The following is an 18,286-nucleotide window of genomic DNA, read 5'->3' on the forward strand; positions in this document are numbered from 1 at the left end:
CCTAAGGCGGGCAAGAAGGGAGCGGTGATGAAATCCGAACCCTTATCTTATATGGTCCAGTCCTTGCCCTTTACTAGGAATTTAAAAACAGTCCATATTCAAGTCCTCAGCATATATTCACCTTAAGGAGTCCAGTAACCCGCTTGCAGGAGATTCGCGGGTGTTTAGAATTTTACCTCCCGTACCAGACGGGCGAAGAACCGCTGAAGTCGACTCGGGCCACGACTCCTATGCCGTGTGCGAACCCGAGGGGCCGAGACGATATCGTAATCGTCGTCCTTCCCTGCAAACAGTTTATATTTAAGGGTACCCTTCCGTAGGGTTTAAAAATAAAAATAAAAATGTCCCAAAATTAATGTCCAAAGTCCATAAAAAAAAATACAAAAGAAAAGAAAGTCTAAAAAAAAAAAAATTACAAAAAAATGTCTCTCTTTTTTTTTTCTCTCTTTTTATCAAAATAAATAAAAAATCTTCTTCTTTCGCTCCTTTAGCTTTGCTTTTCGCTCCCAAACTTTAAGTAAATCACCACAAGCTTTGGCAAATTGTCTTTCGCTCCAACTTCAAAAATCTGCAAGGAAACAAAAAAAAAAAACAAAAACGTAAAGAAGAACAAAAATAATAAAATAATAAAAATCTAAAAAAATGCTAACTAAACACAGGTCCGCGTCGGCGGCGCCAAAAATTTGATGGTTTTCAAATAGTGATTGTAGTAGTGGTAAAAACTGGGTCTTTTCAGACTTGTGAAGAAAACAATTTTTATAGATTTAAATTAAACATGCAAATAAATAAAATAGTTCAAACTTTTGGAGAAAAAACCAAGACTAGGATTCCACCATTGATCCATTAATTGATAAACTCTAAATAAAATCATGCAATTCTATCTTTAAAAATAATTCTAATATTTGCCTCAAATATATTCTTGAAGTAATAGTTGTAATCAACGAGTATAAAACATCAAAAGTATTTAAAACCCAGCATGCTTCATCAAATTAATTCACAACTATTCAATAAGAACTAATATTTCAATTCAATCCCATGCAAATAATCAATAATAATATTGCAAATAAATAATAAAGTTAGAATTATACCATAAATAAGGACCAATGGCTTCCTCCGTCGCCTTGGCTAAGGGGTTTAGCTCCTCATATCAAAACTTGCTCAAAATTGCTTAATAGGTGTTTTTATTGATGAATATGGTGATAAAGAGAAGTTTGCAACGCTGTATAAACGTTACAGCGTGACTGTTACAAAGATGACCACTGCCGTTTATAAACGATACATATATAACGCTGTTGAACTACGACACTTGGGTGTTGAAATAAGTCTGCTGAAGAACGACTGTCTCTGCGAGTCTGTTCTTCGTGTTCTTCAGAAGCTTTAATGGCAGCAGCAGCAGCAGCGTTGTCTCCTCTATAATTGCTTCTCCTCGGCTCTCCTGGACTCTAAACTCTCTCCTAAGGGTTTCTAACCCTTTGACTTGAAAAACTCTTATATATCCCACAGACCCCAAATATCTCGTATAAATTCCGACTTTTTCTTTCTTTTTCTTCTCTGCGCTGTTGAGAGAATAGTCGCTTCTGTTGAGCTTTTTCACGTGCTGTTAGCTATAAAATAGCTACCAAACTCTTCCCTAGACTTGAATAAGACCATGTACATGTTAATCCAGCGTCAAAGTCCTCCAGAAATCTCTCAAAAATCTCCTGAACTCGAAACAGAGCACGTCTCTCTGTTGAGACTTTGATTACTTCTCCCGGCCATTCCAGCCCAATTCGATCAGCCCAATCACTTGCATAGGGTCTGTTTAGGTCTAACAGGATTATCCCAACTGATTTCCGGTGTTTAATCGCATTAAAACTCCTCCAATAATCGAACCAAAATCTGCCAGACGATGCATGCATTTTCCCGCCAAAATTTGCTTTTAAATTTGAGAAATTGACCTCCCCTTATCTGTGGCTGGTCTCCCTTTAGCAGATGCCTGGAAATGGGTCACCCCTTAGTAATTAGGTTACCCCTTATCCAAAATCAAGGGTCCGTATAGCAAGTGTCCTCTGGGGCATTTTCCGCACTTTTTTCGGGGTTCCTCCGGGGTATTTCTGGGATACTTCCGGTACATTTCTGAGGCGCTTCCGGTACGTTATCAACGGAGGTCCAAATGCCACATTTTTAGCCAAATTCGCCGCAAGAGATTATTTTCCAAAAACACCTACAAATACATAAAATAACCAAATAAGTACAATATCGAGTACTAACAATATATACAAATGAGCTATATTAGACACATAAATGCGTCTATCACTCCACAACTCTGATCTGTCTCTGAAACTGAAAGTGGGAATGGGTGAGCACATCATCCCTAAAAGAGGTGCCCAATGGAAATAACACTTAACTTTCATGTAATCATTGTAATGATTTGAAAACAATTCATGTTTTCCCAAAACACTAAAACACCACCAATTCACAGAAATAATCAATCATGTATATGGAACTAACTCCTTCTTCAAACAATGTACTATATTGAGTGTCGACCAATTCCTTACACACCCTATTAGTTTATCTGAGCTATGGATTAGTTGAATGGAAACCCTAGGGGACCAACCAAGCACTAAACCTCCTGTAGTGCCAATCTTTCCTGTGGGTTCGACAACAATCATATCAAGGTATTGTAATTTTTTGATGATTGGTTTTATATAAGCTTCATTGTGTTTGGTTTCCTGAAGAAATAGGATATCTGGGTTTTGGCATTTGATTAGGTTCTGAAGGTGTAGGATTGTGTTTTTATTTAACCCTTAACATTTTCAAGACAGTATGTTGAGAGACATAATATCAAATTGACTGTGAAATAAATTGAATTGAGTACTGAAAATTGGTAGTATAGAAATTGTTACCTGGTTCATCTCCAAGCCATGTACCCAATTGCTTGAGCTAGCGATCTCAATTGTTGTGTATGAATCCACAGGCTGCACCCATTTCTCATCTTGTGCTTTGTTGCAACTTTTTTGGGGAGTCATCCGAGGTTGCTCTCTGCTAGGCTCCCAATTTCTATCGATGGCAGCAGAAGAAGGAGTCTTAGGAGAAAGGTTTATGGAGGAGGAGGGTCTCTGAGGATCTGGGATCTGAAAAGAGGAATGCGGGAAAAGATGGACTGGTGGATTTTTTTGGTTGAACTGTGGCTGCTCTGACAGGTGAGATGGTTGAAATTTGGTTTTTGGCTTGATGAATCTGGTTATTCTGGGTAGAGACCAAATTTTCTCTTGTTTGTGTCTCCAAGTTCTGCTGGTATAACTGATGTGGAAGTTGTAGAGTAGGGCTCAGTGCAATATCCATCTTGATAACCTTTTTTTTTACTTTCCTTTGCCTCTTTGCTGTGAGTTGCAGCATTGCTCTCATGAGTGCCTTTTCATAATTTGGTTTCATCAACTTTGTAGAGAGTTTTACAGTTGTTCTTTTCCTTCGCATAATTGTTTTCTTTTGGGAATTTCCAGTTTGTATCTTTGGTATGTGTTATGTGGTTGGCATTGCTTCTTTTCCTGCAGTTAGGATAGAGTCCATTGTGGTAGGAGCTGGCCTACTTGCTTGACCTTATCGGATGTAAATGAATCCTTGAATTATTCTTATTCCATAAACTCATATAAATAGTATTACAGGAAATCTGGGAGACTTTATTGCATATCGTATATTCTCCCAGATAAATAAGGTAACAGAATTATATTGTCTATTACAAGGATTCATTTACATCCGACAGACCTGTCTCATTCTGGTTTGTTGAGATAGAAAGCTTTGAAGAAGCAGTGCTAAACTTGGTAGATTTATGTGCTTCAAACTCTTCCTAGCGTCCCTCTTAATGATTAGAGTGGTTTTGCCTTTTCTTCCATTGCAGAAAACCACCTCTTTGTTTTCCTTGGTGACCCTCTCTCTTGGTTGTTTCTGTTGGTTCTTCTATGTTGTGACCCTTCCTTGAACTTTTGCTAAGAAAACTCTTCTTGTTGGTCTAGTATGTGGCTTGAAACTTTCAAAACTTGGAGATGGTTCGACATATGAAGTAGGATTTATCAGTTGAAAAGATGAATTTGGATGCGTCGAAAAATTCACCACCTCAGGTGGACCATGAATAAATCGAAAGTTTCTTAATCTTTTTCTCTTTTTTTAAAAGCTCTCTCATTTTCAGTTCCTATTCTCTGTATATTTTGTGGTGGTGTCATCTCCTCCCCATCTGTGAACTGTCTCTTTGTATGCACATCTTCAGCTTCAACCAAAGTCTCTTTTAGTAACACCCTCAATTTGAAACTTGGAGTTGGAGGTGTTGTCATTGTAGTCCCCCTCAGCAGATTTGTCACCTCATCAGTCAGTTTGGAATCTCCTAGTTGTGCATCTTGAGTGTGGCCCGATTATCCTATCTGAGTACTTTGTAAACATTCAGTCAGTAAGGGTGATGTAGCCTTGAAAGTAGTCTTTGACAGTGCTTGCATTTGTTCTTCTACAAAAGATTCATCCTCCTCCATTTCTTCCAATTCCTTCATTTTTGTGTCCTGGATATGGAGATGTTGTGGCTGATTGCATTTTTTATTTGGATGATTGAGTATTCTACAGTGCTTGCAGAATCCCTTTGGTAGTTTCTCAAAAAATATATTCACTTTGAGCATTTCTTTTTTCCCCACATTGACTGGGATGTGGTCCCAAAGTCTTTCATTCACATTTATCTCTACAAGTGCTCTGGGGCATGAGAGATTTTGTTGGCTCCTTGATGGTTTCTCCACCATGAGAGCTCAGATGGGAGGTTCATTAGTTTATCCCATAGATTTATGTCATCCATATTTATTGAAGCAGGTGAAACTCCAAATAGATATTCTTGGACCACCAGCAGAAAAGGGTCCAGACTCCAGAGGTTTTTGGATAAAGCATATAGAACATCACTCCTTGTTTGCATGTTAGAAACAAAGATGTTGTTTTCTTTTCCTCTAAATACTAATGTACTTTCTGGAGCATAATCTAATTTCCAAACTTGTTGTACTATTTCTACTGCTTTTTCTTTCTTCAGTTTGAAAGAACAGTTTATCTTGGTGATTATTTGAAGTTTTGATTGATCTCTACTTTCAGCAATTTGTTCCTCTGTAAGGTTAAAAACTTTGTTGATGTCTAGTTTTTTGAGCATTTTCTCTGTATTGTATGGTTGATTCATTGATAACACTTGAGAGTGGATACTGAGACAATTAGTTGAAATGTTTGTGAAGAAAGATTTTAGCTTTTTACACCATGGAGTAGCTAATACAGGGATCATTATCAATAACCAGATCCAGAAATACCACTAGAGGAAAGAAAAACTAGAGTGGACTGGGTGGATGTAAGACTCTTGCATAGTTACACCGTGCTCTAGTACCAAGACCATAGCTAGCATACCAGATCAGTCTACACATAGCAGTCAGATAGGGTAATGGAGTTAAGAGGGTTTAAGACTCTGGTAGGTGGGATGGTTACTAACAAAGCGGGGGAGGAATTAGAATGATGAGGGGAATAAGTAAATGCAAAAGTGATATTAAAGGGTTTGAAAGGGCAGGGTCAGAGGGTAGGCAGAGAGGGAAAAGATGGGTGAAGTACTCTGCACAGAGGATTCAATTTGCTGCCTCAAAAGCTTAAACAATGCCGGTGAAGTTTTAAATGGGTGAATAGTGCTACAATTTCAAAAAGAGAACACTGTTCAGGTATAGATGAAGATACACAGAGAGAAGATAATGGTTGAAAAACGGGGTTTTGTTTGGTTTTTTTTTCTGAGCGATGATAGAGGCTGGAGTAGCATCGATGGAGAAGATACTCACGCAACACCTGCTGCATTTGTTTGGGAATCTCCAGCGGAGACCGCCTGAGGTAGAAGTACGTTTAGGACGCATCGGATGAGCCGAAGGCAGAATGAAGAAACGAGGACGGGCGAAATTAGCTTGGGATGATTTTATTCATGGGAAGCTTGGGGTAGCATCGATGGAGAAGATACTCACGCAGTACCGGTTGCGTTTGTTTGTGAATATCCAGCGGAGACCGCCTGAGGCTTCGGTACGTTTAGGACGCATCGGACGAGCCGAAGGCAGAATGAAGAAACGAGGACGGCCGAAATTAACTTGGGATGAATGTATAAAACGGGACCTGAAGGACCGAGGCATGGGGAGAGAGTTGGCGCTCGACAAAGCAGCGTGGAGGGTAGCGATCCACGTAAGAGAGGTATGTACAAGAGGTACGTGACTGAACCCTTCTTTACCTTTTATACCTTTGATTATTTGTTTCAAGCTTTTTCTCTTAGTAGGACTGTGCAATCCGTGAATAAGTAAAACGTCACGGAAGAATTGTGAAAGGGGACATCCCTCAGTAGCTCTGTAGCTCGCAAGATCGTGAAGGGGAATAATTACCTCGTAGCCCTGCAGCCGGGACATGGAGTACGTGGCCTCATCAGCTACATTGTAGCAAATGTGTAATCCCATGGAAGTGGTGGGACACTACCCCCTGTGCCGAAACGAACAAGACACGGAAGGTGTTAAGGATTACTTCTTACCTTTGGGTAAGTTACCTCTCGGCTAGCAGACAGCCGGTGTAAAAACTTCCTTGCACCCTTGGGGATACGGTCTTTACGAGACAATATCCCTACTCGACCTGGTACTTGCTACTGGAAAAGATCTTTGGTTTTGGTTTTGGTTTTGGTTTTGATAGAGGCTGGAGAAGCTTGAGCAACTTCAGTTGAATACCCTGCAAAAATGCAATGTATTAACACAAATATGAAAATCAGATTATACAAAATTCATTAAATTCCAACTCGTAGTTTAACAAACATATTCTTATTCTTGCTATTTTTCTTGTGAAACCATCAACAGCATAATAACTTACTTTCTGCATCAATTATACATTAGTTGCATAAACGGAAGCAATAAACCAGAAGGTCAAGGTTGTGTGCAAGGGAAAGCAGAAGCAATAAACCTACGAGGGCGTTTGTATATCGAAATGGAATTTAATTCCAGAAATTATAATCAAAAACTAGTATCCGCTTTACAGAAGTAGGTGGTTTTTCGACCGAATGAAGTCGAAAAGTAATTTTTGAAATGAATACAAACACCTTCTAAAAGAAGTCATCTACGTACTATACTTAAGCTTGATACCCTTTGAGAATTTGAAAATACTCTTAATTAAGTTTTGGTCAATTAGAAATCCTGCGGTTTATAATCTTTTAGGGCCTCTCCAACTCATTCCCAATTGATTTTAAGTCAGATACCCGTATTCTAACGAAAAGAAACCGTCATTTCTAATGGAAGAATCTAAAACTTTAAATACAAACAATATTCATGTACAAGTTAGTACACCCTGCACTAATTACCAACTGCTTCATTTTTTTATGTTATAGAAGACCTTTGGGCTTTGACTACTATCAACAAAATGATCCATAATTCCACATATACTCAAGGCAACTGGGGTTCAACTGGCAAAATCTGTGCAGGTGTTGTGTATCTTCGAAACCATAGATCATCTTCGTTACTGCTTCAAATGATCTAAGCTAAGCTCGTGCAACATTCTTAAGATCGCGAACATCTTATCTTTCTATCAATATAATTCACGATCACTGAGAACGCGTATAATGAACCATATGTATTATTATTCACCACAATCGTAACAAAAACCTTAGCCCCACCATGTGATGCTACCCTCCATTTCTAATCATGCCTAGCTTTCTCAATATTAAGATTTCCGTTTAACACGGATTGCAATAACAGTGGACAAGATATTGTATATGGTGGGTTTAGATAGGCCGGAAACCCAAAACACCCCAAAAACACTGATTCCTAATTCAGGGAGCTGATAATCCTTTGAACTGATAGGTCCTGCAAGACTGAGACTCACTCACGCGAATGCATGTGTATCAGTTCTAATGATGTTTTTAGTTTCGTGTATTAAGAATTAGTATTATTTTGTGTATCCATACGAAAATCTAGTTGTACCCTACGAGTAAATCATCAAATGACAAAATATACCGGAACGGTAGAAAGCAACATCATTGCTGATAGTTACTTGTTCACCGTTGCCAACATGATGTACAGTTAATCATTTATTTAATTCTCTAGTTAGTCCACATTATTCCTGACATAGTTTCTCAATCTAGGTGTCATGTAAAGGTGATTTGGGTCTTACATAGCACAACACTATGTATTGTCATTTCCGGCTGTTTTTTCTTGTGAATCCATCGACATCATCATGGCCAAATAGCTTTATGACTTGTTTTCCACGTCAAAAAATATACACCAAAACAGGAGTTGTATGACTTGCAATATACGCCAAACACAACTAGTGTCTTCTCAAATAAATTACTGTGCATGTATATTGGCCGATTACAATGTGATTAAGAACCCCCTGTGAAGTAAAAGAACAAGAACAGAATGAAAAGGGAAATCGAAATGTTTAGAACATTTTCATACGATAGACCTAAGTAATTAGCTTAGCTGTCAAGTTTGTGCGGGATGGAAGAAGAAATGGAGACGGAGTAGAAAAAAGGCATTAGACAAGTCATCCATTCCCAAACCGTAGGATGTAAGGTAATTTTTTGAGCAAAACTCAAAACCGTAGGATGTAAGATAATTTTTTGTCAAAAAGGTAAAAAAGAAAACTACTCCGTAATCTGAATAACACATTATCGGCCTGTTTCTTTTCTCCGTCTCTCAGAAAAGAAGAAGATTCCAAAACCCTAACTCAAAAAAGATGAAGAAGCAGAAGAGAGAACAAGTAGAAGGAGACGTAGTTAAAATAGATGATGATTTTCAGATATCTCTTCCAGATGAACTCATTCTGGAGTTTCTATCAAGACTACCAGTCAAATCTCTGACGAGAGTAAGCTGCACCAGTAAGTATTTATACAATACCATCAACCTTCAAAACCAACAATTTACAAAATCTCACTTTATTAATTATTCCCAAAAAAATCCCATCCTTGTATTTTATACTCCCTCCTTTCTAAATAATAGGCTTGTTTATGTGTAAATTTGCATACAAACCTGCCTATTTTTTGGAAACAGAGGAAATACTAATTATGGTACTGGTGAACAACAATGTCTGCTCAAAAGCTTGTTTCATACTAGAGATATTCTAGATGACAATAATGATAATTACGATATCGATTTGAGTCAAATACTGATACAGAAAGGGAGACGGGAACTATACTACAAAAGAGCTACTGCGGATAATCCCTCCTCATGGTGTAGGAGGAGGAGGTTATAAGCTCATTTCTTCTGGGTATGGTTTTGATTTTATTAACAATGAGTTTAAATCGGTAATCATCGTTTTCATGTTCGAAACTAATTCTCCTAAGTGTTTGCTTTTTACTTTTGGGATCAAATCTTCTTGGACAGAAGTCAGGTCTCCAGATTCCGGATTATTACAAACATCTACTTCAGCCACATTCGCTTCCTATGGAGGAGCCGCAGCAGGAGGAGGAGCTTTGTTTTGGTGGACCACTGATCCGCAGGTAGTTCTCTTGTTTGACCTCCATGAAGACAAGTTGCAATACATCCGAATCCCAGTTGAACGCACTGCGGATACTCGAATGTTTGAGTAGAAAGGATTCTTAGCTTGAAATGAAATCTCCACCATTGGTAGGAATTAATACAACTACTTTGGAAAAGGTTCACTTGAAAATATTGAAAGCTTACACAGATGACCAAGTTTGGGACAAGGAGATTGTTGATCTTTCGACGTATTCAATTCCTTTTAGTGACAATTTTCTCTTTGGGAGCTTCACCGACCACATATTACTCTACTGGGCGGATCCCAAAAGTTTTCAATTCTTCAATCTGCACAAGAAATGTCTCAAGGTGGTTAAGAACATAGGTTCAGGCATGAGTAAGAAGAGATTACCCCCAGCTGCTGGAGCCAAACACTGTTGGAGAAAATGAGTTATTTAATAAATGGATTTCTGGTCTTGGTGTGGTTTGATCTCATGACCTAAGGGTCTAACGATACTCACTCATTTTTGAGTGAATGAAATGGAACCTTTAGTCCCACATTGTAGAAAACTAAAGAGGTGCTCCACTATATAACCATGTGCTCATGGTTATGTTATAAAACAATGTGGGTGAAGCGGGTCGGGCGGAAAATACATGTTTTGACCCATGCCCATGCGCGTATACCATGCATCAAGTTCCTCTTCTACTCGTATTTATTTTTGGCGAATTTTTCTTTAGGAAATTAATTCTAAAAATATTTTCTTAAGAGTTTTATTTGTGGGAAATTCCTTTTATGAGTTTTACTTGTTTTTGAAGAAAACCAAAACCTAACTTGATTTGATTTGCAAGTATCTCATCCTATAAATATGAATCGAAATTCTGTTTTTAAAACACACAAGCAGCGACTATCTCTAGGTCTATTTTTCTTCTTCTTCTTATTTTTTGTGCGGCGTTTTACTTCCATCCCTGTTGCTGAGTTCAAGAGTGGGTAACTTACGTTGTGCTAACTCAAGTTATATCGGGCAGTCTTATCCTAGACACATCTTCGCACGTTGGGGTTTAGCATTACTTCAGAGTATACCCGCGAACTAATTTGTTAAGGACAACTTGTTGAACCTGTGATTCTGCCCTCATCAATTTGTTCGTGGTAGAGTTGTTTTATACAGTTCTTTATATTTATTGATTGATACATCTAACGTTTCTTCTATTGTTGCAAGACACCAACAATCTTAACACATTAGTATTCCTTGTAACAATGGGAAAGAATGACGTTGAAAGACCACATAAGTTTAACGGAAAGGATTTCAAGAGATGGCAATCTAAGATGCTATTTTATCTAAGCCATCATGAACTGGATTATGTACTTGTTCCGCATAATGAATTGATGAATGCTGAAGGTTTAACTGAGGAGGCGATCGAGTATAACAAGAGGTGTAATTTTCTGGCGAAAAATCATATCATGAATGGTTTGGAAGATGCGATGTATGATTTTTACAATGCTAAAGAAAATTTCAGTGCTTATGATTTTTGGACTGCGTTAGAAGCAAAGTATCAAGCGGAGACTACAGGGAGCAAGAAATTTCTGGTGGCGAAGTTTATGGACTTCAAGATGACGAATGATAAGCCTGATGTTGATCAATTCCTCGAATTTCAACAGATCATTAATGAGATTCTTGCTGAAGGTATGGTCATTGATGAGACGTTTCAAGTATCTGTGGTAATTGAGAAGTTACCATCTTCTTGGTCTGAGTACAAGAAAAAGCTAAGACATGAAACTGGCGAGATCAACATGGTTGAATTAGGAAAGAAAATTCAAGTGGAAGAGATGTTGTGCACCAAGGACAAGAATGTGTCTTCTGCAAGGGACATGAGTAACAAAGCTCATATGACTGAACAAAGATCTTACAAAGATGGAAAAGGTGAGAGTAACAATCGTAACTCGAAGCGTGGTCCTCCCAAGAAAGGTATGTTTCGAAAACCAGAGTCTAGCATTACTAAAATTAAGGGTGCTTGTTATGCTTGTGGAGTTACTGGCCATATGGCAGTTCACTGTAGACATCGTAAGGATAAGAAGGATAATGCTAACTTGGTTGAAAAAAACAAGGACGAGTTTTTTGCTGTAGTGTCTGAAGTTAATTTGGTGACCAATGTGATGGACTAGTGGGTAGACTCTGGAGCTACCAAGCATGTTTATGGGAACAGAGACCTGTTCTCCTCCTACCAGAGGGTAGGGGAAGGCGAGAAACTCTATATGGGTAACTCATCTGTATCAGAGGTTGCAGGAAAAGGAAAGGTCGGTCTGAAGCTCACATCTGGCAAGACTCTCACATTGAATGAAGTTCTTCATGTTCCAGACATCTGCAAAAATCTTGTTTCTTGTTCTATTTTAGATGATAAGGGTTTTAAAGTTTCAATTGAGTCTGGAAAACTTATAGTAACTAAGGGCAATGATTATGTGGGTAAGGGTTATAAGACTGGGGTCTTTATAAACTTAATGTAACCAGTCCTGAAGTGAAATTGAATGATTCTTCTGCTTACATGTGTGTGTCATCGAACGTTTGGCATGGTAGACTTGGTCATGTAAATTACAAATCAATGCATAAATTGGCTAGCGTAGGATGCGTACCAAAATTCACTTTAGATAAAAGTAATAAGTGTGAGATTTGTGGAGAATCTAAGCATGCTAAGAAATCATTTAGTAAGAATGTCCAGAGAAACACTAAACCCTTAGAGTTAATCCATTCAGACCTAGTTGGCATGAAGTCAGTTCAAACTAGAGGTGGTAAGAAATGGTTTGTCACTTTTATATATGATTGTACGAGGTACTGTCATGTTTATTTGCTTAGAGGGAAGGACGATTCCTTAGAAGCCTTTAAGATATATAAACGTGAAGTTGAAAACCAATTGAATGCTACCATTAAAACTTTTAGGTCTGACCGTGGTGGTGAATATGAAATTCCTATTGGAAATTTCTGTGAAGAACATGGCATAATACATGAAACTACAACCCCTTATTCACCTCAATCCAATGGTGTAGCTGAACGTAAGAACCATACCCTTAAGGATATGATGAATGCCATGTTGATTAGTTCAGGATTACCTTCGAACTTGTGGGGGAGGCTATCCTCTCAGCCAATTACATCCTGAACAGAGTACTCTTTAAAGGATCAGATAAAACTCCATATGAGTTATGGAAAGGTAGACAACCATTTTATGCTTACTTCAAAGTGTGGGGGTGCTTGGCAAAGGTGGCCATCCCTCCTCCTAAGACAACTAAGATAGGACCCAAAACCGTTGATTGTGTTTTTATAGGGTATCCTGAGCATTCTAATGCTCATAGGTTTATGGTTGTGAGTTCTGAAATTTCTGACATAGGGTTGAATACTATCATGGAGTCTAGGGATGCTGAGTTCTTTGAGAATGTATTTCCTATGAAACGTGATTCTCGAAAGAGATGTTTAGATGATCCCCTAGAATTTCCGTCAACCAGTCGGTCATTACCTTTAGAGGAAGATGAACCAGAAATAGAACCTAGAAGAGGTAAAAGGGTTAAAACAAAGAAAACCTATCCTGGTTGCATTACATACCTAGCCGAGTTTGATCCTCAGACTTATAAAGAAGCCATGACTTGTCCTGAAGCTCCGTGGTGGAAAGAAGCTTCAATTAGTGAAATGGATTCCATTCGAGAAAACGATACTTTTGAACTTTTAGATTTACCTCCAGGGTCTAAGGCCATAGGTTGTAAATGGATTTTCAAGATAAAACGTAATATAAATGGAACTATTGAAAAATACAAGGCTGGATTGGTAGCGAAAGGCTATAAAAAGATAGAAGGTATAGATTTCGTTCATACATATTCACCAGTGAGTAGAATTAGCTCCATTAGGATGTTAATTGCTATAGATTCTGTCCATAACCTAGAGATACATCAGATGGATGTAAAGACAGCGTTTTTGAATGGTGATTTAGATGAAGAAATCTATATGGAACAACCCGAAGTATTTGTAGTTAAAGGTTGTGAAAAGAAAGTTTGTAAACTGAAGAAATCTTTGTATGGATTGAAACAAGCACCTAAAGAGTGGCATGAGAAATTTGATCATGTGATGATTTCTAGTGGTTTTAGAATTAATGAATCTGATAAGTGTGTTTATACTAAACTTGTCAAGGATGCCTGTGTGATTGTATGCTTGTATGTTGATGATATGCTTATACTGGGTACAAACATGGATGTTATTAATACCACTAAGAAACTGTTGAATGAGAACTTTGACATGAAAGACTTAGGCCCCGCTGATGTCATATTAGGGATGAAGATTAGAAAAACTTCTAATGGCTATAGTCTGAGTCAGTCTCATTATTTGAATCCATACTTAAGAAATATAATCAGTTTGATTGTAAACCTGTTTGCACTCCATATGATTCTTCTTGCAAACTCATGAAGAATAAGGGTGTAGGTGTTAACCAACTTGAATACTCGAGAGTCATAGGAAGTCTGATGTATTTGATGAATTGTATGAGACCAGACATTGCTTATGTTGTGAGTAGGTTAAGCAGGTATACTTGAAATCCAGGGCAGAAACATTGGGATGCACTTATTAGAGTGCTAAAGTACTTGAAGTACACAATGACCTTTTGTTTGAATTACGAAGGGTATCCGGCCGTCTTTGAGGGATTTTGCGATGCAAACTGGATAGCAGACTCAGAGGAGTCTAAGTCTACGAGTGGATATGTATTCACTCTAGCAGGTGCGTTTGTATCTTGGAAGAGTTCCAAACAGACATGTATAGCTCGCTCAACTATGGAGTCGGAGTTTATTGCGTTAGATAAAGCAGGAGAGGATGCCGAATGGCTAAGAAACTTTTTAGAAGATATTCCTCTCTGGCATAGGCCTGTGCCTGCTATATCTATACATTGTGATAGAAAATCTGCAATAGGTAGAGCTAAGAATAGCTTCTACAATGGAAAGTCTATACATATGCGTAGAAGACATGATTCTTTGAAATTATTAATCTCAAAAGGAGTTATTTCCATAGATTGGACAAGGTCCAAGGAGAATATCGCGGACCCTTTGACGAAAGGTTTGTCCAAGGAGATAGTTAGTAAAGCATCAAAGGGGATGGGGCTTAGGCTCAAATAATTAAACTTGCCATGAAGGATACTTAACCTTGTTGACTGGAGATCCCAAGATCAAGGTTTCGAATGAGACAGCTAATTTGTGGTGGGTAAAGGTAAACACTATCAGAGAATTTCATTCTCTGTCTCTTCCTTATGGTGTTGATGTGATAGTGTGACTGCATGTGGAGGATGACTTTTAATTAACTCACCTATCTGAATGAGGAAGTGGGTCTCTTCCTATGAGAATGGAGCCAATTCTCTAGAGCATTCTGAGAAACAGGATATGTCCACGGCCAAAATGGACAAAACGGCACGAACTTAGCAACACTTGGAGGATATCATGCGTGGATGTTATTAGAATTACACCAAACGCTAGCAGTTCAAGACTTCGCGTTCACTGTCTAGCGAGTAGTTCCGGTAACTTCTCACTAAGCAAGGTTCAAGACCTTATGGACACCTTTGCCTAAATGGTATTTTTCGTACACTGATTTTTCGTTATTTACCGAGATTTCATTCATGTGGGTGATTGTTGGAAAAAATGAGTTATTTAATAAATGGATTTTTGGTCTTGGTGTGGTTTGATCTCATGACCTAAGGGTCTAAGGATACTCACTCATTTTTGAGTGCATGAAATGGAACCTTTAGTCCCACATTATGGAAAACTAAAGAGGTGTTCCACTATATAACCATGTGCTCATTGATATGTTGTAAAACAATGTGGGTGAAGCGGGTCGGGCGAAAAATACATGCTTCGACCCATGCCCATGCGCGTATACCATGCACCAAGTTCCTCTTCTACTCGTATTTATTTTTGGCGAATTTTTCTTTAGGAAATTAATTCCAAAAATATTTTCTTAAGAGTTTTATTTGTGGAAAATTCCTTTTACGAGTTTTACTTGTTTTTGAAGAAAACCAAAACCTAACTTGATTTAATTTGCAAGTATCTCATCCTATAAATATGAATCGAAATTCTTATTTCAAAACACACAAGAAGCGACTATCTCTAGGTCTACTTTTCTTCTTCTTCTTATTTTTTGTGCGGCGTTTTACTTCCATCCCTGTTGCTGAGTTCAAGAGTGGGTAATTTGCGTTGTGCTAACTCAAGTTATATCCGGCAGTCTTATCCTGAACACATCTTCGCACGTTGGGGTTTAGCATTACTTCAGAGTATACCCGCGAACTAATGTGTTAAGGACAGCTTGTTGAACCTATGATTCTGCCCTCATCAATTTATTCGTGGTAGAGTTGTTTAATACGGTTATTTATATTTATTGTTTGATACATCTGACGTTTCTTTTATTGTTGCAAGACACCAACAAACACTACTGGTTGAATTGTGAGGTTGAAAACATCTGCTCTTTGAAAACCCTGTTACCTGTACGAGCTCAAAAATCTAATCGTGCTGCTTTAACTTCGATGGTGGTTAAAAGCTTCGAGAATATATGAGAGCTGCCATCAGTGCTGGTCAGCAAGCCCTTTGAGGTATGTTTTAGTAATATAACAATAACAAGTGGCGATTTGTCTTAAGTGATGATATTCTAACTAAAGATGATATGATTGGTATCTAGTACTCTGAGAATCTTCGGGTCATGCAACATTCCATGTGATGGCAAAAAACAAAACAAAGTTGGAGATGCAGGTTATCGAACCCTGTACCTCTCGCATGCAAAGCGAGCGCTCTACCATTTGAGCTACATCCCCAATCTGAAGCTTTCTCAAAATGTTTGGTATATATCAGGCAATCGCCAATCCCAAATGGCCAAACCCGTACAGGTAATGTTTACAGAAAAGGTGATATAATTTTAATTTATGTCGATTCAAAATGCCTATTTAGTAAAGGGAGATATATAAATTTACTGTTAATATTCAATGGTTGAAATTTTAATTTACTGTGATGGCACAATAAGTGATTCAACCAAAACGTTTATTTTTCATTGTTGGGCCTGCCAAGTGAAAAGTTCGCCAAATCCCATCCATCATCAGTAGTACTGTATGGTGATTCCGGTTAACAGATAATATCACACGATGTCCCTGCAGATACAAGTGCGCGTACCAGTAAGCTGCGCACGCAACAAATGGATTAAAATTGTAAAAAGTAAAATGAAAATTTACATTTGTGCTTCTGTCAGTCACCAAATTTTCTTTCAACTGTCCCTTCTCCTCTTCTGCTATTTTCTACTTCCCTGTTGTTGCAAGTTGTTACCGCAAACCGACAATATATATAATAACTAGTGCATAAGACATATATGATTGATAAAAGATGACCACAAACCTTATGTGAATGAGTAAGCACAGGATTAGGCACGCGCTTCGAGTTTCGGTTAGAGGTCGACTTTGCACCATTTCCGTTGTTAAAATAAGGCTTCTGAAACTTAATTTGACGCACCGTATCCCACAGCATGACACCGTAGTTTCCTAGCCTGGAACTGTAGTGCAGGTTAGACTACTGCAGGCGGGCATGTTCATATATAGATAATTCCGTTGCTGAACAGGGCTTATGTGATAACTGGTGATAAAATACATTTTTGACAACCTCTTCACCATAATTCTTTTGTTTGTAACTACATAAATACACAATACAACACAGAAGAGCGTACTCCTTTTGGTGAAAAATTACATTATTACAAACACTTGTGTTTTGTAAGCATATGCCCTTTGTTGATTCTATAGATTTCAGTTTACATTGCCCCTTGTTTTTTACATTGCCCCTTGTGTTTTAGTCGATTCAATTTATTCTTGATTTCTTCTCCTTAAACTTTTTAGAGCTCTTTCGCTACCTGACACCAAGACCATCTAACCATTTCTGTTACATATGTGCATTTGCAGGCTCAACTGGTTCTGTTGGACCGTCATGACACCGTTTCTCAAAGTTCTCCAGGTTTTCATTCTATCCGTCTTCTCTTGCAAAATCCTCACACCCCCTCTCCTACTCCTCAATTTATTTTACAATTGGCATTGTCACATCTATTAACGTATCAGCTGGTTGGTGGATTTTTGGAACCTGGTGAGCACTTTCCTGTTAACCATGTAAATGTATTCTAGGTGCGCATACATTAGATTATACTAAAATGAATATGTTGTGTAGGTGAGTCTTACCTTTATGTTCAGCAGTCTGTCATTAGGTACCCATATTTCACTCCATGGTTCAGGAAAATGAAATCCACCTTTACACTAAAATAACTACTTAAATTTCCATCTAGTAGTAAAGGTGAGTTTTGATTGCGTCTGGTGAAAGGAGAAATCATAATGCGCCACATCCTGCTTTCAATTTGAATATTCCATCAGATGATGTTCCAAATGTTAGTAGGTACTAATATTCATGGGAATTCAATCAACAGAAATATAGACCATGATATAGTTGTCATTGATGTGTTTGTCTAATACAAATGCTAATGTTTGACAGGTAGAGATCAAATTCATAAGATAAATTAACTTGTCTACTAACCTTTGATATGACCCAATATCACTTAACACATCACCATCATTATCAAGTTTGTTGCCATTTTCTATAGGAGTATCACATGACTTTACTCCCATTTTTCTTGTAGCCTTCAACAGGTCCAACACGTATTTTCTTTGATTCAGAAAGATACCCTTATTTGAGTAAGCAACTTCTAATCCCAGGAAATACTTCAGTATCCCTAAATCCTTGATGTCAAATCTGGAATGAAGCATTGCTTTAAGATTTCTAATTTCTTGTTGATTGTCTC

At 38.0% G+C, this 18,286-nt stretch overlaps 1 non-coding gene across 1 annotated transcript; it reads right to left on the reverse strand.

Moving 5' to 3' along the window:
* Positions 1 to 16,204: 16,204 nt before the first annotated feature.
* Positions 16,205 to 16,277, reverse strand: TRNAA-UGC. Its single transcript has one exon. It is a non-coding gene; the product is annotated as a tRNA-Ala (tRNA).
* Between the last annotated feature and the right edge of the window lie 2,009 nt (positions 16,278 to 18,286).

This window comes from Papaver somniferum, unplaced genomic scaffold, assembly GCF_003573695.1.
Source record: "Papaver somniferum cultivar HN1 unplaced genomic scaffold, ASM357369v1 unplaced-scaffold_115, whole genome shotgun sequence".
Classification (NCBI taxonomy): domain Eukaryota; kingdom Viridiplantae; phylum Streptophyta; class Magnoliopsida; order Ranunculales; family Papaveraceae; genus Papaver; species Papaver somniferum.